Source organism: Bufo bufo, chromosome 1 (genome assembly GCF_905171765.1).
Source record: "Bufo bufo chromosome 1, aBufBuf1.1, whole genome shotgun sequence".
NCBI lineage: Eukaryota > Metazoa > Chordata > Amphibia > Anura > Bufonidae > Bufo > Bufo bufo.
In genome coordinates, this window is record NC_053389.1 from 691,831,598 (window position 1) to 691,855,225 (window position 23,628).

Sequence of the window (23,628 nt, forward strand, 5' to 3'; positions counted from 1 at the left end):
TCCATTCACTTGAATGGAGCTTAGCCCCGCCCAGAGGCTAGATCATCAGTTTAAACAAGCTGCAGAACCCATTTAAGCCAAAGATATACACGGATAAAAGCAGCAACGTTTCTACCCATAATAGCAGTCGGTCTTTGTCAAACCAAGTCACTCCATGGTTACCATTTAGGTCAGGCTATTTTGATACCTTAACCTCTATGAAATGTTATATGGAAAAAGGAATGTTACTAGACTTTCAAAATTATATTTTGTGAGCCAGTTTGAAAGACATTCCTATAGTAAATTAATTTTAAAACTTGTATTATTCCTGAAGAGATATTTTAACTATTGAAAACATACTGTAATTTTTTTTATGAAACTTTACACCTTTGCTGGGCCAGACAGCAGCTACAAAAAACAGGACTGTTAACAGCTTATTGATATAAGATTCTTGGATAGTGAGACAGGTACAACAATGTAATTTAATAATAATTAGATATCCAGGCAAATGTAACTGTTAAATATAACAGGTTGGGCTGTAATCCCAGGGGATTATGCAGGCAAAACGCTGTACCCAGCATGCTCTACTCTAGTTTTCTGTTGGTTCATGTCCACCAGCATCTCTGTCTGCTAGTAGTCATCATCCTGTCCACTCCACACTAGGGCTGTGGCTTTCTCTTCTTTTGTACATCCAAATCTGGCCCAGCCTAAAGCTAGCCTTCTCCAGGGTATTTGAGGCACCTTCCTTTATGGGAAGATAACGGAGCAAAAAGTTTTGTTTACCTTGCTATCCCCTATGAAGGTGTTTGTTGCCATGTAATCTTCCCTACAATATTTCCTACAAATTAGCATACTGTACCATTTTTGCTTGCCCTGATCTCTGCCAATTTATCATACTGGAAAACGTATCTCAGCTTGTCATGGTGGAGTGATCCAGCCAAGAGACGATCATAAGGCGCATAACCACAGCCTGAGCGTCCCTTCCACATGTGCCACGTGCATGACTGTAGCGAGAACGCTCCAACAAACTGGTACACAAACTATATCTACAATTGAAACAAGGCACCAACATGCACCATTTTTAGAAGGAACCAGGCAGTATACACCCAGCTGCACTTAAACTGGGGTGACACAGACTTGATAAAGGGGTCGTCGAGACCCCGAAACGCGTTGTCTCATAATAAACTTTGTTGTATCCTGCATCGGGTTGTGGTTATGCGCCTTACGATCGTCTATTGGCTGGATCACTCCACCAGGACAAGCTGAGATACGTTTTCCAATATTTATCCGAGTGGCGACCTTGCCTTCGCCCCAAGGGTTTCCTGACACATCTGGCAGCACCAACCTGTTACCTACAAATCTCACAGCCTATCTTCAATACAGTTGCACCTGATTTCGGTGCAACCAAAAACAGGTGAGTTTATTATATCCATCCATTTTTGAAGGAAGCTGTTGTATCTTGACCTATTTACCCTATGAGCACCTCTCTCACCCTGTGGCCGTAACTTTACTGTATTTATCATACTGACCCTTTGATGCTTTCCTCAACCTTTTGCCTATTTACTGAATTGAACAAACTCTCCCTGTCCTGACCTTGGCTTGTCCACTGACTACATTTATGCCTGTCCACTTTGGTATCACGCACCAGTGTCTCTTGACCCTCCTGGGTCAGCTGTCACTGAACGAAGACTACTCCAAGAGGCAGTGACCTGTATAGGGTTGAAGATAAGGGGGGCCACTTTGATAACACCCTTAGGAAAGTCCTAAGCCAAATTCATTCAGTGACATAGTGGGTCCACACCTGTTGTGTTACGTGAGCTCTAACTTTTCAGTTATAATATGATGCATAATGTGTGTTTCTTGTTTTTAGCTTATCAGCATTTTCAGCATGTAAACTCAATCTGGTGTAGGTTGGCACAATATTTCTACTTGATTGTGATTTGTGTGATATATTACTTTTGTTATTCTTGAACAGACGATCCTTTGCAGCACAAAGAAAATTGTCTAGGGACATAAATGGCCTCAGTGTTTATTCTGCAGTAGACTGTGTTTGTTTGTATTCATGGCTTGAATCTGTAATTTGCTCACCACTCAGTCCCCTGATGTATGTTCCTATTCTTTTTAAGGTTTTGCATTGTTTTAGACATTTTAATGATGAGGAGTGACTCTGACAAGGTCAGACAACCTTTTATATTAAGTATTCCTATACTGAAAATAGATAGAAACTTGAGAAATCTTAAGAAATATAAACAAAAATTGTGAAATGGTTTAAAAAATTACATTTGGAAGGCAAAGTCAGACTGTTGTGAAGTGAACTTTTCCGTTTTCTTATAGATCGGAACACAGATAAGTCTCTTTTGTTTTCTTAGTAATATTGAAAGACTGAAGTCTCCTTGGCTCACTGGAAATTCAATTTTCTTCTTAAATTCCTAAAAAAAAATCTAACCTTTTAACTTTTTTTTATGCAAGTGAAAGTCATGTAAACTAATAAGTGTTTTTAAAGGGGTTACCTATTCTCTGTATAGATTATCAATATCAGATTGGTGGGGGTCCGACACCTGGGACCCCCTCCTATCATTTAGAAGCACTCCAGTCTCTTGTTAGGCTGTGTGACATCACTGTACATCAGTCACATGGACTAGTTGCAGCTTAGCCCCAATGAAGTTAATGTTGTTGAGCTGCAATACCAAACACAGCAGATATACTATGTATGGCGCTGTTCTTGGAAAGCTGCCGGGAGCCTGCATTGCTCACCTGAGATCCGGCCAGGGTGCGAGCTCCCTGAAATAGCTGATTCCTGGATAACCCCTTTAAGCTACAAAGTTTGCTTTTTCACCTGTGACTGATTTTGAATGGTAATATTTGTAGGGATTTGCTCTGGTAGGCAGGGTAAGCGGATGCAGTACAGTGGCAATACCACGGTTGAAAAAACAAAAGTTCAGTGTTTATTCACACAGAAAAAGCAGAAAAGAAAAACAATGCTTTACAGGGTCCTGGTGTTAGTTCACACAGTAAGAGTTCCCAAAATAACATAAATCACCTGGCAGACCACAGCAGGCTTTAGGGCGCCTGACTCCCAGCAGGCGGCTTTCATGCAGCTCTCAACCTTGCAGTATGGCGGATCTCCTCAGCTCCCAAAAACACAGAGCTTCCACAGCTCCAATATCACTTGGAGGATCATACCACACGCAGCTGAGCTGCTGGCTGGGTTTTTAAACCCCAGCCCAAAACCTGTCCTTGACATGGGGAACAGCCACCCACCCTGCTCTTTGGCTGCCCCCAATAAGAACCGGCCCGGATTGGCTTTACAGCCACACTAGCTGCCGCTGATACACAAAATTACCGGTTCTTATCTCACTGAGGCCAGGAACCTCGGTGACACGTACCTTCCATCAATGACGGACCCTTGCGCCTTCCTACATATTATATATGTATATTATATAATCAGAACATGTCTTTTTATATATATATATATATATATATATATACCTTTTTCTTCCAAAAGTATCACTTTAAGTCTGTAGCAGATGTGCTGAGTTACGTAGGACAGCTTACAAAATTCTTTACAGCCCTATAGGTTATATTTATGTGCTCTGAGACTTGCTGTGTTTCACGCTAATGTACAGAAAAGAGAATCTTATCAACTTTATGTACATTTTCTCTTTCAAAATTTCTGTAGGACTAAACTGAATATGTCAGAGCATAGTATACACAGACCCTCATCGTGACAAATTTTTCTTTCTTCTTCTATGTGACAATAATTTTTGTAAAGCATTCTTGTTTATTTTGTGTGGTCTTCATTGAGATTGTTTCTTGCAATTCAGAGCCGAGAAAGAAAAACTATGTGTATAGAAATGGTACAGTTCTTATTGCATCGTATAATATTCCTACATATTAATGGAAAGGGCTGTAAGAATGAATTGTGGACGTTATACAAGGTGATCCGAGAAAGAATAAAGTGCTGGCTTATGTATCAGTCACAGTTTTTTCAGTAACAGTTTTTTATGGTTCAGTGAATTCCCTCGCCTCGGTCGCTCATTACCATAATAACTTGGCTATGTCTTCTTCAGTCTCCATCGTAAAGGATATAAAAGGGTTTGTTATAGAGAGTAATAAGGAGAAGAGTTATGATCTGAAATGACCATTCAAAACACAGCTTACTAACCCATACACTTTCATTCCCTTCTATTACTCCTTTTGATTATGAACAATTGTTGGATATTAACATAGCAGTTACTATCTCAAATGGGAAAGTATACTTCTGGCATCTTCTGTGAGGTCTAATAATGTGATTTGCCCAAAGGTCACTTTCCGTTCAATTTTAGATGTATCTCTAACCTGGCAGCCAAGAGATGTTTTTATGAAGAATAAAAGTGCACTAAACGGCTGATACTTTGGTTTGTGCTATGAACTTTGCTAACGCAATCATTTTACCAATGTCAACTTTTTACTGTTTGGGTTCACAGAGCTTCTCTTAACTTTAGTCCTTACATGATTTTATATGAAGAAAACCATTATAGGACAGTAGTGTGGGTCTGGCTGGAAAGCTATTGCATAAATATTTTTATGCTAAGTAGGTCACATGATTAGTGTTGAGCGAGCATGCTCGGCTGAACAGCAGTTCGGCTCGAGCATCGCTATGGTCGGCACATCACAGTGTTCAGCCGAATACTGTGTATGCTCGAGCACAATTGGACACAATGAAAATAAATGGGAGACACAAGCATTAACCAGGCACTCCCTGCTCTGAATAAGAAAGGGTGTCTGGCTCAGACAAAAAAAGTTAGAAATTGATGGAAACCCCATCAAAATAGTTTGGAAACAGCATTAGGAAGACATCTGGATGCATCTTGGACTCCTATTACCTATGACATACAGCAGAAAACCACACAAAGGCTATATGCCAAAAGCTGGGTATGTGCAAGCCAATAATCTATCCATGGGACAAATATAGTCAGCATACCTTACAATTGTAGCCTTGTGCACTATGAGACATTCAAAACCAGTTTTCATCTGCCTGAGAGCCAGTAAGCCTCAAAGTTGCTTCATAAATGGTAGATGGCTTGGGTGGACCTGCGCACCTAGATCATTATCATTAGGGTGACAAAAAGTTTTCTGATTGTCCTAACATAATATTCAATAACCTTTCTATACAGTCTTGTCATGTAAACTCATTTGCATAATCGTGGGCCTATGCAAATTAGCTAAATCTGCTTGTTTTTTCAGCTGAAACACCATTTACATGGAAAATTCTCAATAAAAATTCACGATTAGAATATTGACGATCAACACTACTCATGAACAGCGTCATCTATTGTTCATGACTCATGAACAGCGTCATCTATTGGATTCATATTCTTATCATAAGACTATGAATGCACTAGATGGCGCTGTTCATGACTCATGAACAGTGCCATCTATTGCTTTCATAGTCTTATGACAAGACTATGAATCTAATAGATGCACACTGTTCATGAGTAGTGTAGATCGCAAATATTGCAATCGCAAATTTTCCATGCAAGTGTTTTTTTAACTGAAAAACAAGGCAGATTCTGCTCATTTGCATGTCTTTCCCATATGCCCAATGAGTTTACATGACAAAACTGTATAAAAAGGTTATTGAATATTATGTTAGGACAATCAGAAAACTTTTTGTCACCCTAATGATAATGATCTAGGTGCGCAGGTCCACCCAATCCATCCAACAAATATGAAGCAACTTTAAGGCTTACTGGCTCTCAGTCAGATGAGAGCTGGTTTTGAATGTCTCTTAGTCACAAGGCTGCTATTGTAAGGTATGACTGTATCTGTCTCATGGATAGATTGTTGGCTTGCACATACCCGGCTTTCGGAAAATAGCCTTTTTGTGGTTGTTTATTGTATGTCATAGGTAATAGGAGTCTCCAAGATGCATCTGGATGTCCTCCCCATGCTGTTTCCAAACTATTTTGTTGGTGTTTCCATCAATTTCTAACCTTTTTCTGTAAATCAGACATCCTCTCCTCTTCAGAGAAGGGAGTGCCTGGTTTAATGCTTGGGTTCTTCCATTGACTTCCATTGTGCTCAGTAGAGCACCCGAGCACTTTGGTGCTAGATCAACACTACACATGATCCAATTTGATTAAGTTTAGATCACATGGAATAAAAATATTACAAAATGATGTAACAAACACTGATTTCATCAATCCGTCACTCACAAGCAAAAATTAAACAGTTGCCAAGAACCAGTATTATAGTCTTTACAGCCCATGCTGAAAAAAAATCTGGCCTGCCTGTATAGAGTCACAGCTATTCATGAGCTTCTGCTCTCCCTGACAACCTGCTGATGATTGACAGTTATCTCCTAGGGGGGAAAACTAAGGAGAAATCTGTCAATGATCAGCAGGTGGGAGAAAAGAGGGGGAACTCATCAATATGTCTTTTCAGGCAGCCATGATTCTTCCAGATCTTACAATTAGTGTTAAGCAAATCAAAGCCAAATGAATTGACTTCAATACGAATTTCATGAAATATTTGATTTGTTGTAAAGTCGAATTTTCTTGCACTTCATGGTAATGAATCTATTTTTCTTGAAATAGTAGTAAAAAGAAAAAGAAAAAAACAAACTCACCTCATTCATTTGCTTGTAAAGAGGCAGTCATGGCCATAGATACCGCTCGACATCTCACTCAGGGTGGCATGTGATGTCACCACGTCAGCGTTTTGGTCGCCATACCCGGCAAGCATGATGAAATTTCACCCAATGTCTTCAATCAAGATGGCCATGAAGGCCTCTCCGCAGGCAAATGGATCATGTGAGTATGTTTTTTTTTTACTGATTAACCCCTGAAAGGCCAAAATTGTAGCATCAGATGCCGCGATCAACAATGAACATGGCATCTAAGGGGTTCAATGGTAGGGGGCGGCCCGATCGAGTTCCCCATAATTTTTCCCGCTACATATAAATGAATGTGTTTCGTGACAAAGTAACTTGTCACAATCAAATTTCTTTGTGAAATTTGGCAAAGCAGCCAAATCAAAATTTTCATCGCTTCGCTCAATCACTAGTTACAATTATTCTAGTAAGTGATAAGCAAAGTTATGAAAAATTCAATTCAGCTGCTTTGCCGAATTTTGCAAAGAAATTTGATTTGTTACAAATTACTTTGTCATGAATTGCATTCCTTTGTAGGTAGCGTGCACAATGACGGTGAATGGGGTTCACTCCACCCCCTGTCATTGAACTCCTCAGATGCCGCGTTATTCACTGATTGCTGAATCTGATGTTAAAATGAAGGCCTTTCAGGGGTTAATCAGGGTTAAAAGGCCATCATGGCCATCTTGACTGAAGAAACCGCGCAAAATCTTGTGTGGTGACATGATGAAATTATCACGTCATCACGCTGGCCAGTGCGGTGATGGGATAAGGTCACACGTCACCCCATGCCAGATTTTGCTTGGTTTCTTCAATCAAGATAGATGTGATGGCCTCTCCATTAGTGAATGGATGAGGTGAGGTTTTTTTTTGCTGCCATTTCAGGAAAAATAGATTCCTTACTACAAAGTGCCAGGAAATTTGGCTTTGCGGCGAATCAAATTTTTCCTGAAATTCAGATCAAAGTCAATTTGTTTGGTTACGATTGGTTCAACACTAATTTAAAATATATAATTTATGATGCTGGTTCTCTTTAACCTGGTATTTTTAGCTCACAAGTGACAGATCTCTGAAATCAGCATGTTTGTCACTACTTTATGATGCCCTTAGTGAGAGGGTGTTGTGGACATGCTTTCTAACACATGCAGAGGTCATTGTACAGAGAGGGGTGGAGGGAAGAGGAAGTGAGTTGTCTCCATCTCCTATTGTCAGTGGCATGTTTCTGTGCTATCTGTTTTTAGCTTTAAAATGGTGGTGGTACTTTTCATTGCTATCCTGTCTATGATAATATTGACATACCCACAAGACAGGTTGAAAAGTGACTGGAAACGTGAGGGCTCAGTGACCAGTGAAAACTGCAGCAAACATTTTTAAAAACATGAATTTATATTAAAACATGTTTAACACAAAATGTGACTTAAATCATAGGCTTTTTTTGATGATACTTTTCCTTTAAACTCTAAGTCTTTTTTTTTTTCCTATGTTGTATATGAAATCTCTTTATCCCAGCAGCTTTCCTTCTGTATATTGCAATGCCCAACAGCTTGTCAGGTTTCCTGACAGTTTTAAATGGCATCTGTTTTTTTGGCATTGCATATACCACAGTTTTACCCAGCCTTGGCTGTTCAATATGCTGACACTGCCAGATATTAACAAACTGAGCCAAAACTTTTTTTTTTATATTACAACAGCTTTAATTTATTTGAAGACATCACTTTTTTCTATATAAAAAGAAACCTTCAGAAGATCTAGTCAGTATTTTATGGCTGATCAGTAGATATGTTTGATGTACTAATCTGCATGGATCATTTATCAGCAGCAACTATTGTATTCTGTGACTTATGGACTTTTCAGTTCTTTATCTCTTGTATTATTCTGGAATCCATGGATTTACACCTTTTCCTTCCAAAAGTGTCACTTTAAATCTGTAGCAGATGTGCCGAGCTAACTACGACAGCTTACAAAATTCCTTTTTTGCTTCATGTTGCTTCACTTACACTTATTAGCTATTGATATTAATTGCATGTAGATCTAAATGACTACATCAAACTTAACTCCTGATACAATGCTGGTAAATGGTGATATTATATCTCATGATATGAGCCTAGTGAAGTACAAAATATGTAACCAATGATCTGATCAGCTCTTGTTAGTTTATAAATAGAAATTTTACCTTTGTGTTGTTTCCCTGGAAGAAAGCTATCCCATTACAATATAACCAGTTAAAAAAATATAAAAAAAACACAGAAAAGAGTCCTAGATGAATGATCCTCCAAAAGAAAATGGCCAGTATGCATAGTATATGATATGAAATCTATCACAGAAAATCTGGTCTAAATAAAGGATCTTCTCAAAGTGGTGGTCTTTTGTAGAGGTGTCACTTTACATACGTGACTGGTTCCAATTAGAGTGACACTAGTACTAGTGATGAGCGGCAGGGGCAATATTCAAATTTGCGATATTTCGTGAATATTTTGGCGAATATTCGCCATATATTCGAGAATTTGCGAATTCGTGATCTCCAGGCATTATTTTCTCGATTGCATAAAATTTGCATAAAAGTCGCATAAACATTTTCGCATAAAAATTTGCATGAACTGGTATTTAAAAAAAAAAATTGAATATTCGCAATTCAGAATATATTTTGGGATATTCTAAATATTCACGAATTCTCGAAGTGCCGATATTCGCGATTAAAATTCGCAATTCGAATATTCGTGATCAACACTACCTGGAAAGTTTCTAACAAGACTTGTATTAACAGCAGAAACAATTACAGGGCTTAGATTTCCAATTAAAATTGACTTTAAACCATATTTCTAACCAAAGACAAATTTTGGCAGTACTCCTGTACTGTTTTCAGTCTTTTCTTGTAAGATCAGCTCCAGATTTCATTTTCTAGAACAGGAATCCATATTAATATTCCAGATGGTTCTTCCTTCTCAATCCCTTGACTCTCTCTAGAAGTCACTCTCTCTTTTTTAAAGATGTGTCTCTTTAGAATTACATACATTGATTCATTATCAGTGTAAAATCCTTTTTTTAAAATCTTGGTAAATAAATTTCAAGTTTTACAATCAATAGCTACATTTTGATTTGAACAAAAAAAAAAATAGCAAACCAGCAGTCAACATTGATTATTTAACTATGGTTTCCCTTCCCCTGGGGAAAAGATTCTTTTTTGCCCAAGCACTACATCTGGGGTAGTTACATGGTGTGTAGAGGTAGCAGTCACACTATAGCGCTAATGTCTGAGGGGGCCCAGAGACTCCCCTGCCAAACATAAAGGGGAGGTATAACTGATTTTTTTTTTATTGGCTCCCAAGGGCTTTAAGTTTCACCAACATCTAATATCCTAAGCATGGTCAAGTATTAATGCCCACTCCATGGTATCGAGCACTCAAGCTATGCCTAATGCCTTGATGTATGTGTAATTGAAAGTTCACATTCATAGAGGAGGAGAAATTCATTCTACAGTATTGTTTTCTCGATCAGTTAAGTTAGGCCATTCTTATTTACAATGCACATTGGGGAGAACAATTGTTTCTCACACAACTTCTCTTCTAGGAGTCAGCATGCCTACTGCTATTTCTGAACTATTATAGCCCTAATAGTTTTCATACCTTCTTAGTATGATGTCTGTTATGCGTTCAAATGAACTCAGATTACCCTAGACTACAAACACCTCATGAAGGAGAACCAAGTAGAACAAGTGTGACTACATTACCACCAGCCAGTGGAGTCTCCATCTTCAAAGTCATGCTGAGTATAATGTTTGAAATAAGAACAGCAGTATATGAAACATATATATCAGCCCTCTTTATGTGGCATAATGATTTCCTTAGTCCTTCGTTTTCTGAAGATGATCTCTCCATGTGTTTCATTCTTTATCTCTTACCAATCCTAATGTGGCATTTTATATATAAGAATTGCATAACAATGACCAAATATGACTTTGGACATGTGACTTTTTTAGTGTTGTAGGACACCCAGGCCACACAGAAAGTAATGACACATTTTTTGTATTTTGTTTTTTTTCCTTTTAAGTAGCCATTTACTAAAATGGCCCATGGATTAAAAGTTGTTTATGTGAAGGAGGCATGTTCTTTGTTGAATAACTCTTGCTTTCACGGTAATGCACTCCATGAGGCTTTTATTCAAAAGAGACCTACTTTCAAATCCATTCTGCAAATAACCTTTTTGCTTCCATTAATACATTATAGGATGATAGATGCTTTTGTATTGTGTTTGTGCAGTTCATTTAATTGTATTTTTAATTGAAAGGATCTGCTTTACTTAAAGTCACTTAAAGGACAACAAGCCAATTTCCTTAGACTCAAAAAATATATACATGTATATACACTGCCTGTCCAAAAAAAAAGGTCACACACTCTAATATTTTGTTGGATCGCCTTTAGCTTTGATTACAGCACGCATTTGCTGTGGCATTATTTCGATAAGCTTCTGCACTGTCACAAGGTTTATTTCCATCCAGTGTTGCATTCATTTTTCACAAAGATCTTGCATTGATGATGGTAGAGTCGGACTGCTGCTCAAAGCCTTCTCCAGCACAACCCAAAGATTCTCAATGGGGTTAAAGACTGGACTCTGTGGTGGCCAATCCATGTGTGAAAATTATGTCTCATGCTCTCTGAACCACTCTTTCACAATTTGAGCCCGATGAATCCTGGCATTGTCATCTTGGAATATACCTGTGCCATCAGAGAAGAAAAAATCCATTGATCGAATAACCTGGTCATTCAGTATGTTCAGGTAGTCAGCTGACCTCATTCTTGGAGCACATACTGTTGCTAAACCTAGACCTGACCAACTGCAGCAACCCCAGATCATAGCACTGCCCCCACAGACTTGTACAGTAGACACTAGGCATGATGGGTGCATCACTTCATCTGCCTCTCTTCTTACCCTGATATCTCTGTAAAAGACAACTTTTCCAATTTTTTTATACAAAGTTGTCATTTGACAGAGATATTTATCTCACCCAGCATGGGTATATGTAAAAAGACACCCCAAAACACATTGCCCTACTTCTTCTGAGTACAGAGATACCACATGTGTGACACTTTTTTGCAGCCTAGGTGGGCAAAGGGGCCCAAATTCTAAAGAGCACCTTTAGGATTTCACAGGGCATTTTTTACACATTTGGAATTCAAACTGCTTCTCACGCATTAGGTCCCCTAAAATGCCAGGGCAGTATAACTACCCCACAAGTGACCCCATTTTAAAAAGAAGACACCCCAAGGTATTTTGTGATGGGCATGGTGAGTTCATGGAAGTTTTTATTTTTTGTCACAAGTTAGTGGAATATGAGACTTTGTAAGAAAAAAATAATAATAAAATCATTTTCCGCTAACTTGTGCCAAATTTTTTTTTTTTCTAGGAACTCGCCATGCGCCTCACGGAATACCTTGAGGTGTATTCTTTCCAAAATGGGGTCACTTGTGGGGTAGTTTGAAATCCAAATGTGTTAAAAATTCCCTGTGAAATCCTAAAGGTGCTCTTTAGAATTTGGGCCCCTTTGCCGACCTAGGCTGCAAAAAAGTGTCAAACATGTGGTATTTCTGTACTCAGGAGAAGTAGGGCAATGTGTTTTGGGGTGTCTTTTTACATATACCCATGCTGGGTGAGAGAAATATCTCTCTAAAAGACAACTTTTTCAATTTTTTTATACAAAGTTGGCATTTTAGAGAGATATTTCTCTCACCCAGCATGGGTATATGTAAAAAGACACCCCAAAACACATTGACCAACTTCTCCTGAGTATGGCGATACCACATGTGTGCAACTTTTTTGCAGCCTAGGTGGGCAAAGGAGCCCAAATTCCTTTTAGGAGGGCATTTTTAGACATTTGGATTCCAGACTTCTTCTCACGCTTTAGGGCCCCTAAAATGCCAGGGCAGTATAAATACCCCACATGTGACCACATTTTGGAAAGAAGACACCCCAAGGTATTCCATGAGGGGCATGGCGAGTTCATAGAAGATTTTTTTTTTTTTGGCACAAGTTAGCGGAAATTGATTTTTCTTTGTTTTTTTCTCACAAAGTCTCGCTTTCCGCTAACTTGGGACAAAAATTTCAATCTTTCATGGACTCAATATGCCCCTCAGCGAATACCTTGGGGTGTCTTTTTTCCAAAATGGGGTCATTTGTGGGGTGTTTGTACTGCCCTGGCATTTGAGGGTCTCCGCAATTATTACATGTATGGCCAGCATTAGGAGTTTCTGCTATTCTCCTTATATTGAGCATACGGGTAATGAGATTTTTTTTCCGTTCAGCCTCTGGGCTGAAAGAAAAAATGAACGACACAGATTTCTTCATTCGCATCGATCAATGTGGATGAAAAAATCTCTGCCAAAAAAAAAAAAAAAGAGGGGTAAGGCGTCTGCCAGGACATAGGAGCTCCGCCCAACATCCAAACCCACTTAGCTCGTATGCCCTGGCAAACCCGATTTCTCCATTCACATCAATCGATGTGGATGAATAAATCATTGCCGGGATTTTTTTTATATATTTTTTTATATACAAAGTGTTTGCCAAAGCATATGAACACCACCCCTCAGCTCATATGCCTCGGCAAATGTATCTTTTTTACTGCAGAGGAGAAATCTCGTCTTGTAGCGCCGCATACACCGACTTTTGTGTAATCTGACAGCAGCGCAGTGCTTCTGTCAGAATGCACATCAGTGCTGCAGCTCTTTCATCAGTTGGTCCACCTAGAAGGTAAAAAAAAAAAAAAGAAAAAAACAGGCCGCAACGCAATAAATTTATTAACATTAACTTTATATAACATTTGAATATTAACTTTTATAAACTTTATTTAACTTTTTGAACAGAACATAAACTTTTTTGCTTACCGGTGATTTTTTATTTTTTTTTACCTTTATAGGACAAACCTCTCCTTCCCCATTGGACAATGTGCAAAACGCAAATCGCCCAGAGATGTGGCGAAGTACATTATGCACTTTGTCCCAGGTGAAAGGAGAGGTTTGCAGCAGCTGTGAGTGAAAGGGCCCTAATAGCCCTGTGTGCCTGTCCTGTGTAACGCAATCCCTATGCTAAGTGTACCTGTGTGTGGTACTTCCGGAAACACTCCCCTAAGCATAGGGCAGGGTGGTCATGGCAGTCAGAACAGAAATAGCGGGTGTCACACCTTATTCCACTCCTGCTACAGACACAACATCTTTTTCGGGGTGGTGCTTGGGTTGAGGTACCAGAAACGACACTGGGGATATGTCGCTCGTGTAGACGGCTCACTACACGGTGGATGGGGCCACAGAACCTCCTGGATACAGGAGGTACTCGATGATCTCTTCCTGAAATTTGAGGAAGGATCCTGTTCTCCCAGCCTTACCGTAGAGAACAAAACTATTATATGCAGCCAATTGAATCAAATATACAGACACCTTATTATACCAGCGTCTGGTGCGTCGGGAAACTAAATAAGGAGCCAACATCTGGTCATTGAAGTCCACCCCTCCCATGAGCAAATTATAGTCGTGGACTGAGAGGGGCTTTTCAATGACACTGGTTGCCCGTTCTATTTGTATTGTCGTGTCTGCGTGAATGGAGGAGAGCATGTAAACTTCACGCTTGTCTCTCCATTTCATGGCGAGCAGTTCTTCATTACACAAGGCAGCCCTCTCCCCCCTTGCAAGACGGGTGGTAACGAGCCATTGGGGGAAGCCCTGGCGACTAGGTCGTGCGGTGCCACAGCAGCCAATCTGTTCTAGGAACAAATGCCTGAAGAGGGGCACACTTGTGTAAAAATTGTCCACATAAAGATGGTACCCCTTGCCAAATAAGGGTGACACCAAGTCCCAGACTGTCTTCCCACTGCTCCCCAGGTAGTCAGGGCAACCGACCGGCTCCAGGGTCTGATCTTTACCCTCATAGACACAAAATTTGTGTGTATAGCCTGTGGCCCTTTCACAGAGCTTATACAATTTGACCCCATACCGAGCGCGCTTGCTTGGAATGTATTGTTGGAAGCCAAGGCGCCCGGTAAAATGTATAAGGGACTCGTCTATGCAGATGTTTTGCTCAGGGGTATACAAATCTGCAAATTTGGTGTTAAGGTGGTCTATGAGGGGCTGAATTTTGTGGAGCCGGTCAAAAGCTGGGTGGCCTCTGGGACGAGAGGTGCTGTTGTCGCTAAAGTGCAGGAAACGCAGGATGGTCTCAAATCGTGTACTGGACATGGCAGCAGAGAACATGGGCATGTGATGAATTGGGTTCGTGGACCAATATGACCGCAATTCATGTTTTTTTGTCAGGCCCATGTTGAGGAGAAGGCCCAGAAAAGTTTTAAATTCGGAAACTTGGACGGGTTTCCACCGGAAAGACTGGGCATAAAAGCTTCCCGGGTTGGCGGCTATAAATTGAGTGGCATACCGATTTATTTTTGCCACGACTAAGTCCAAGAGCTCCGCAGTCAAGATCTGCTCAAAAAAAACCATTGCCGATCCGATCTGAGCTGTCTCAACCCGAACTCCAGACTGGGCGATGAAAGGGGGAACTACAGGTGCGGCTGAAGTTGGGGGCTGCCAATCAGGGTTTGCCAGCACCTCAGGGACTCTAGGGGCGAGCCTGTCTGTGCGGTGGCTGCGGTGGGGGAACTAATGCACGTGTCACCGTACCAGCTTCAACTGCCCTTCTGGTGCTTGCCACTTTACCATGTTGTACGGCAGTGCTGGTACTAGGTCCAGGATGGGCTGCGCTGCTGGTGTATGCCTCACCACGTAATCCGACAGCGCCAGCCCCACTCTGCTGCCCTTGAAGCAGATCCTGCGCAACCTGTGGTCTAGCAACACGGGGCCGGGTATGCCTGGTGGTATCAGGGACCTCAACCTCCTCGTCCGAACTTTGTGTCAGACTGCCACTGCTTTCTACAGGTTCATATTCTGACCCACTAGATTCGTCAGATGAGGGTTCCCATTCCTCATCCGACTGGGTCAGAATCCTGTAGGCCTCTTCAGAAGAATACCCCTTATTTGCCATTTGGTCAACTAAATTTAGGGGGTATTCCCTGAGACTACCCAAGAAAAAAAGCAAGCCTGTCTTACAAATGGGAGGCTAGCGAAGTACCGGAAGCCGCTGCGACTGATAAAAAATATCAAAACTGATTTATTTTTTTTTATCACCGCAGCGCTTGTAAAGTGATTGTGCAGTGATCAAAAAAATAATTTTTTTTTTTGTCACTGCGGAGGGGCGGGCGTGGGTGAACGCAGGTTTGGGCGACCGATCAGGCCTGATCGGGCAAACACTGCGTTTTGGGTGGAGGGCGAACTAAGGTGACACTAATACTATTATAGATCTGACTGTGATCAGTTCTGATCACTTACAGATACTATAAAAGTACCAATGCTGATTAGCGATACGCTAATCAGCGAATCAGTGACTGCGGTGGGCTGGGCGCTTACCGACGCTAACTACCTAACAAAGGGGCCTAAACTATCCTAAACCTAACCGTCAATACTAGTGGAAAAAAAAAGTGACAGTTTACACTGATCACTTTTTTCCCTTTCACTAGGTGATTGACAGGGGTGATCAAGGGGTTAATTGGGGTGATGGGGGGTGATCTGTGGCTAAGTGTACTGTTTGTGTGTACTCACAGTGATGTGTGCTCCTCTGCTGCGACCAACCGACGAAAACGACCAGCAGAGGAGCACAGAAGCCATTTAACACATTATATTTATAAATATAATGTGTTAACTGGCTTGTGATTCGTTTTTTTGAAAATCATCAGCCTGCCAGCGACGATCATTGGCTGGCAGGCTGATGACGATCTTGTCCTCTAACTTTTGCCTGCCCGCGATGCGCACACGCGGGCCGGCTGTGAGTGTAATCTCGCGTCTCGCGAGATGACGCGCCGGCGTGTCCAGGAGGAATGAATCGACCGCCTCCGGAACGCAATCCTGCGTTAGGCGGTCCGGAGGCGGTTAAAGAGTAATGAGGGGGGAGTCGCAGAGAGCGACGAGGAGAAAGCAAAACTGTTAAATATTTTTCTCTCCAGTGTATTCACTGAGGAAAATAAACTGTCAGATGAAATGCAGAATGTAAAAATAAATTCCCCATTAAAAATGTCCTGTCTGACCCAGGAAGGAGTACATCAGCGACTTAAAAAGATTAAAATAGACAAATCGCCAGGACCGGATGGTATACACCCCCGTATCCTAAGGAAATTAAGTACTGTCATAGCCAGACCCTTATTTCTGATATTTGCGGACTCTATACTGACAGGGAATGTCCCACAAGATTGGCGCATGGCAAATGTGGTGCCAATATTCAAAAAGGGTCCAAAAACAGAGCCTAGAAACTATAGGCCGGTAAGTTTAACGTCTGTTGTGGGTAAACAGTTTGAAGGTTTTCTGAGAGATGCTATCTTAGAGCATCTCAACGGAAATAAGCAAATAACGCCATATCAGCATGGCTTCGTGAGGGATCGGTCATGCCAAACTAATTTAATCAGTTTCTATGAGGAGGTAAGTTCTAGACTTGACAGCGGCGAATCAATGGATGTCGTATATCTGGACTTCTCCAAAGCATTTGACACTGTACCACATAAAAGGTTAGTATATAAAATGAGAATGCTCAGACTGGGAGAAAACGTCTGTATGTGGGTAAGTAACTGGCTCAATGATGGAAAACAGAGGGTGGTTATTAACGGTACACACTCAGATTGGGTCACTGTCACTAGTGGGGTACCTCAGGGGTCAGTATTGGGCCCTATTCTCTTCAATATATTTATTAATTATCTAGTAGAAGGCTTGCATAGTAAAGTATCAATTTTCGCAGATGACACTAAACTGTGTAAAGTAATTTACACTGAAGAGGACAGTATACTACTACAGAGGGATCTGGATAGATTGGATGCTTGGGCAGAAAAGTGGCAGATGAGGTTTAACACTGACAAATGTAAAGTTATGCACATGGGAAGGAATAATGCAAGTCACCCGTACATACTAAATGATAAAACACTCGGTAACACTGACATGGAAAAGGATCTAGGATTTTTAATAAACAGCAAACTAAGCTGCAAAAACCCGTGTCAGGCAGCTGCTGCCAAGGCCAATAAGATAATGGGTTGCATCAGAAGGGGCATAGATGCTCGTGATAAGAACATAGTCCTACCACTTTACAAATCGCTAGTCAGACCACACATGGAGTACTGTGTACAGTTCTGGGCTCCTGTAAACAAGGCAGAAATAGCAGAGCTGGAGAGGGTCCAGAGGAGGGCAACTAAAGTAATAACTGGAATGGGGCAACTACAGTACCCTGAAAGATTATCAAAATTAGGGTTATTCACTTTAGAAAAAAGATGACTGAGGGGAGATCTAATTAATATATATAAATATATCAGGGGTCAGTATAGAGATCTATCCCATCATCTATTTATCCCCAGAACTGTGACGAGGGGACATCCTCTGCGTCTGGAGGAAAGAAGGTTTGTACACAAACATAGAAAAGGATTCTTTACGGTAAGAGCAGTGAGACTATGGAACTCTCTGCCTGAGGAGGTGGTGATGGTGAGTACAATAAAGGAATTCAAGAGGGGCCTGGATGTATTTCTGGAGCGTAATAATATTACAGGCTATGGCTACTAGAGAGGGGTCGTTGATCCAGGGAGTTATTCTGATTGCATGATTGTAGTCGGGAAGGAATCTTTTATTCCCCTAAAGTGGGGAAAATTGGCTTCTACCTCACAGGGTTTTTTTTTTTTTGCCTTCCTCTGGATCAACTTGCAGGATAACAGACCGAACTGGATGGACAAATGTCTTTTTGGCCTTATGTACTATGTTACTATGTTACTAGTTTAGCCTTTTGCATGGAAAATATTTGCGATTAGAATTGTCAACACAATAATCATCATAATCCAGAATCTGTCTAGCTTGCCAATCGATGGCTGGATTGTGCTTACTCAACCACGGCAAATCCAAAACCACCAGAGCAGGGAGACCCTCGAACACAAAACACAAGATAAATTCCTGCTGAAAGTCACCCATTCTTAATCTGATATCATGCACCACTTGCGCTAAACACTTCTGAGTTAGAGGTGCTGAATCAATAGCAAAAATGGAAATATTTTTCTCTAATGCACTTGGTGACAACACGTGCATACGGACAAAATAAGCATCAACCAGGTTCACCCCTAGCCCCGCTGTTGATAAACACCTCAATCCCCACAGTTTTTTACTTTAGCACCACCTCAGCAGTCAGGAGAAATCGGGTACTACCAGTCAAAAACAAATGCAAATTTTCTGACTCTCCTCTCACCCCTCCAAGAGTCAGATGGGAATTAGACGTCCATTTTTTTTTTTCTTACACTAAATGTATGGTCATACTTTGATAAAATGTCCCTCCTGTCCTCAGAAAAAACACACTCCCTTCTTACGACCAGTATGCTTAAAAGTGGATCCAGCAGTAATTACCCTAACTGCATAGGTTCGTCCCCAGACCTAAACTTAGGAGTATCTTCACCCAAAGTGTCAAAAAATATACTCCGAATTATAAATCAGGTTCTTTCAAATAAAACAATCTAATACAATCATCCAAGCATTCAAATATTGGATGTGAGAAAACCTAATGCAGAAATAGGTCATAATCCCCAGATTAAAAAAAAAAAAAAGGATTAGCCATGAGACAGATCAAAACTAATTAATCTTTCCCCTTGTGGGTAGCTGACTGCTGATTTTTATTTTTTTAAGTGTGGGATTTAAATAACTGGCATCTAAAGTCAGCTCTCTAAGTGGCATTTGCTTCTGAGTACAGTCAGCACCTTACAGGATTTGCATATGATGTTGCTCAGTCACATTTAACTCATTAAAGAATATAATGACACTTTATTAACCATCAAAATAATTCAAGGTTTCTTGGACACTTTAATATTGCTGTCTATTCTCATGAAAGACCATCATTTGATCTGTGAATATCCAACCCCACGCACCCCCAGCGATCAACTGTTCTGCAATAGCTGAAGTATCTCAGACATCACTGTAATACCAGCTCCATTCACTACACGAAAGGATGTAGTTTTGACACTGGATTCTGATGCTAGCTCTACTGTAGCTACTGCAAAACAGCCGATCGACTGTTGTGTAGGGCATTGGTTTCCTGCTAATCACATATTGATGTCTTATCCTGAGGATAGAACATTCATATTAAAGAGATTGGAAACTTTCTGGCTACTTGTGACCAATGTGCATGTAAGACAATTATATGGCACTTACTAATAAAGGCTTTGTAGGTGTTATGCATCGTTTTCTATATTTCATAAGCCATGTCCCCTTGTTAGTCAAATTTTTTGTTCTGTCTGCATAGAGGATCTGTCCATAAAATGGCCACTAATGCAGGATCATGTGATCAGACACATCACTCAGCCTCCTCCATTGAAACATACTGCACCTGCACTAAACTCCCAACAGTTCAAGTGCAGATGGCAGGTGAAGTGTATTTGAATGGAGGAGACACCACATGGAGGTGATTAACCTGGTCACATGAACCTCCATCAGCAGCCATTTTATGGGCAAGATCTCTGTGTGGCCCACACAAAGACTTGGCAAACAAAAGGGCATACCTTATGAAACAGAGAAAATGGCACAAAATTTCAACAGTCACTATATTGGTAAGTGCCATATAATCATCTTACAAACACTTTGGTCAAAAGTAACCAGAAAATAGAAAAACTAGTAAAATAGCTAGAAAGGCCATATGTGATCGAATAAATACTATTTAATGAACAGCTTACTGTATAATCTCATCCTGGGTAACAGTTTGATTGGCCCTTAAAGGGGTTGTCTGATTTTTACTATTGATTACCTATCCTTAGAATAGGCCATCAATATCAGAATGGATCGTAAGAGCGCTTCTCTGCTCTGTTTACCTGCTTGCCGCAGAAATTGCAGTGGTTAGCAGCTGTAATTACAAGTATGGCGTCCCAATTTACTTCTATGGGACGGCTTTGTGGTATTCACTTGAACAAACAAAGGGGAAGTCAGAGCTCCGCCGATCTGATATTGATCGTAGGTCATCAATGGTAAAAAGCGGATAACCCCTTTATGAAGTAGATTGTTAATTGAGGGAATGTCCTTAAGCCACTGCAGCCATACGCATTATTTTGGCCAGTACAGTCATTTAAATTGACCATGCAAGCTCAATGATAGCATGCAAGGCGAAGGACAAACCATGTTTCCAGGAACACTCTTTCAATGGACTAGTAACTAGCAGCCTAAATTTTAAATATGGTCAACTTATTTTGCAAGAAAACCATAGTCTCTCATAAGTTGTAGTGATGAACAACGTTTTCAAAAATTCAATTTACCTGCATTGCCGAACTTTGACAAGAAACTAAAAACTTGAGTTATTTTGTAACGAATCACATTCGATTGTATGGAGCGGGCGCAATGACTGAAAACGGCAATCACCCCGCCTCCATCATTTCATCCCCCCAGATGCGTCGTTCGATGCTGATCGTGAGTCCCATTCAGCCTAACAGGGAGTTATTCGGTGGTTAAAAAAAAAAACATACTCACCTCATCCATTTGATCGCGCCCATCTTGATTGAAGAAAACGCGCCAATTCTCGTGCGCATTGATGTGATCGTATCATCACGCTGGACAGGCGCAGTGACATCAGTATATTGACAGTATTTTGACACTTTTTCTTAAATCAAGATGGCCACGACAGCCTCTCCACGATTCAATGGATGAGGTGAGTGTGTATACATACTCATGGCAAATCTAATTTTTCCTAAAATTCAGATTGAATTCCACTTTATTAACTTTGGTTTGCTTTGGTTTGCTCAACACTAATTAGTTTGCTAAAATGATCACCTATTGTTAAATTTCACGATAAACAATTGTTCGGTTGACATTGTCTGTTTTGATTAACTTTAGACTAAATCATCACTGTAATATAACAAATTCAATTTTTTTCTTTTGGGGGGGCAGTTTCTCAGATAATGTTGGTCTAGAGGTCATCTGATCTTTATGATGTAACAATGAGAGCGGCTGTCATAAACGTTTGACCCTTGCATTCCTCTAAACATAAGGGACAATGACCATAGAGCAGCCCTATCATGTTGCTTTGCTGGATATCAGGACCAGGAACATGATACAGTTTGCAATTTAGATATAAATGTACCTTGGGTTGAGGTCATTAGAGTACAGTACATTGAGGGTACATAGTTTGCCAATATTTTTTTGCTCTATGTATTTGACGAAATAAGGATACATGACTTCAAAACGTTATACATTTTTCCAGAGATGAAATTGTTTTGACTTTCCATTTCTTAAAGGCTATCATTTGAATGGAATGATTGATGCACTTTTGTAGAAATTTGGAATATGTTTTCAACATGACTTGAAGCATGTAATTGGAAGATTTTGCAAAGAGAATATTTCACAAAATGTGGCGACACACTATTGTGTTGTACTTGGTAGAAGCTGTAGGTATTCCAACAATGATCTGGGGAATGAAGAAATGCTTTGAAAGATAAATGAGGGAGGAAAGTAAATCACCCATTCAAGAATTGCTTAATTCAAAGTTATTTGAAGACTTGTTTGGCTTGGCAGTACTTGGATTTCTTCATCTGTAATTAAGTTTTGGAATGCTAAAGTTATCTTTGATCTGATAAATATGTGTTACATTGCAACTTTCTACTAAAATTCTGCTCTCAACACCCTTACACTATGGTTTCTTATTTGTATCTCTGAGCTGCATGCAGGTACATTCATCTGCTAGTAGCTGCTGGCAATGCATCTGTCACTTGCTCGGTGCCAGAATTATGAATGGCGCCTCTGTGCACTGATCTCTTTGCAGTAAAGCGTTTTCATAATTAATAATGGACTATAATGAAATGTGGCTAAGAGAACTGAAAATTTTTGAAAACTGGAAAATTTATTCTGTAGATACCATCAGCTTCTTACTGCATTATTGGACAGAGACTGTTGCTCAATACTTGTTTTGTATCAGTTTTCTTCCTTGGATTAAATGGAACGACCTCGGATTAATGAGACTAATTGTTTAGCAGAATAGCTACATGTTTATTAAGATATAGATCTCAATGAAATACATAGAAGCAGAGAATAGTCCCCAGGGAGTTCTCTAGAATTTTTTTTTTTTTATTGGAATATTTTAGGGTAAATCACAAATATGTATGATATTAATAGAGATCTGACATTTAACTTAAAAACTTTAGATAAGTGCTCCAAATTTCAAAGAAATCCAAACTTAAACATTTTAATAAACATAATACATTTATCTAACACTGAGACACTCAAATGTGTCGAAAGTCCTTAGCGAGCAAATTAGCTATATAGACAAAGTGCACTGTGTATCATTTTTTAAATAGTCCAGCAAAAGGATCTGCCAAATTCATTAAGTAAGCTGTATATTTGTCAACCCAGAGGATACAAGTGGCACATAGATTTGCAGAGTTTTACAAAAGCTCAATTTAGAATGGTAAGCACATCACAAATAGATTTGGAAAGTAGAGAAACCCTACAGATAAGATTACTTATTTCTGTTTATAACATCATTATTTCGCATACAGTAAAACTTTGTTAAATCAGAGGTCACTGATTGTTTCTATGATATTAAGACGCTTAATATGCTTAAGATAAAGGGGTTGTTCATCTATGGGGGCTTTCAGCCAGACCCGCCCCTATGGCCAAACATGCTGGGTTCCAGGTATTTTGTTCCCCCACCACCACTGCCTCGCTCAGATGTCTGTATGTCAACATCCTGTTTGACGTGAATCGTGATTGCTGCAGCCAATGACTGGCTACAGTGTTAACATGTCCTCCATGTTTCATGTTACTGAGTCACATGGAGGACTCACATCAAACAAGATGTTGATAAGCAGACACGAGAGTTTGGCAGTGACAGAGCAGGACTTACATATAGGTAAGTATGTTTTTCCCTGCAGGTCCAGAGACATGGGTGTTTTTGCAGAAATGCCCTCTGGAGATGAACAACACCTTTAAAGGTGTTATTGG

At 40.2% G+C, this 23,628-nt stretch overlaps 1 protein-coding gene across 4 annotated transcripts in view; it reads left to right on the forward strand.

The window, feature by feature from the left end:
- The window catches only part of NTRK3 (neurotrophic receptor tyrosine kinase 3), an 897,882-nt gene that overhangs the window by 305,328 nt on the left and 568,926 nt on the right, over positions 1-23,628 (forward strand). The gene's annotated exons all lie outside the window — the stretch shown is intronic.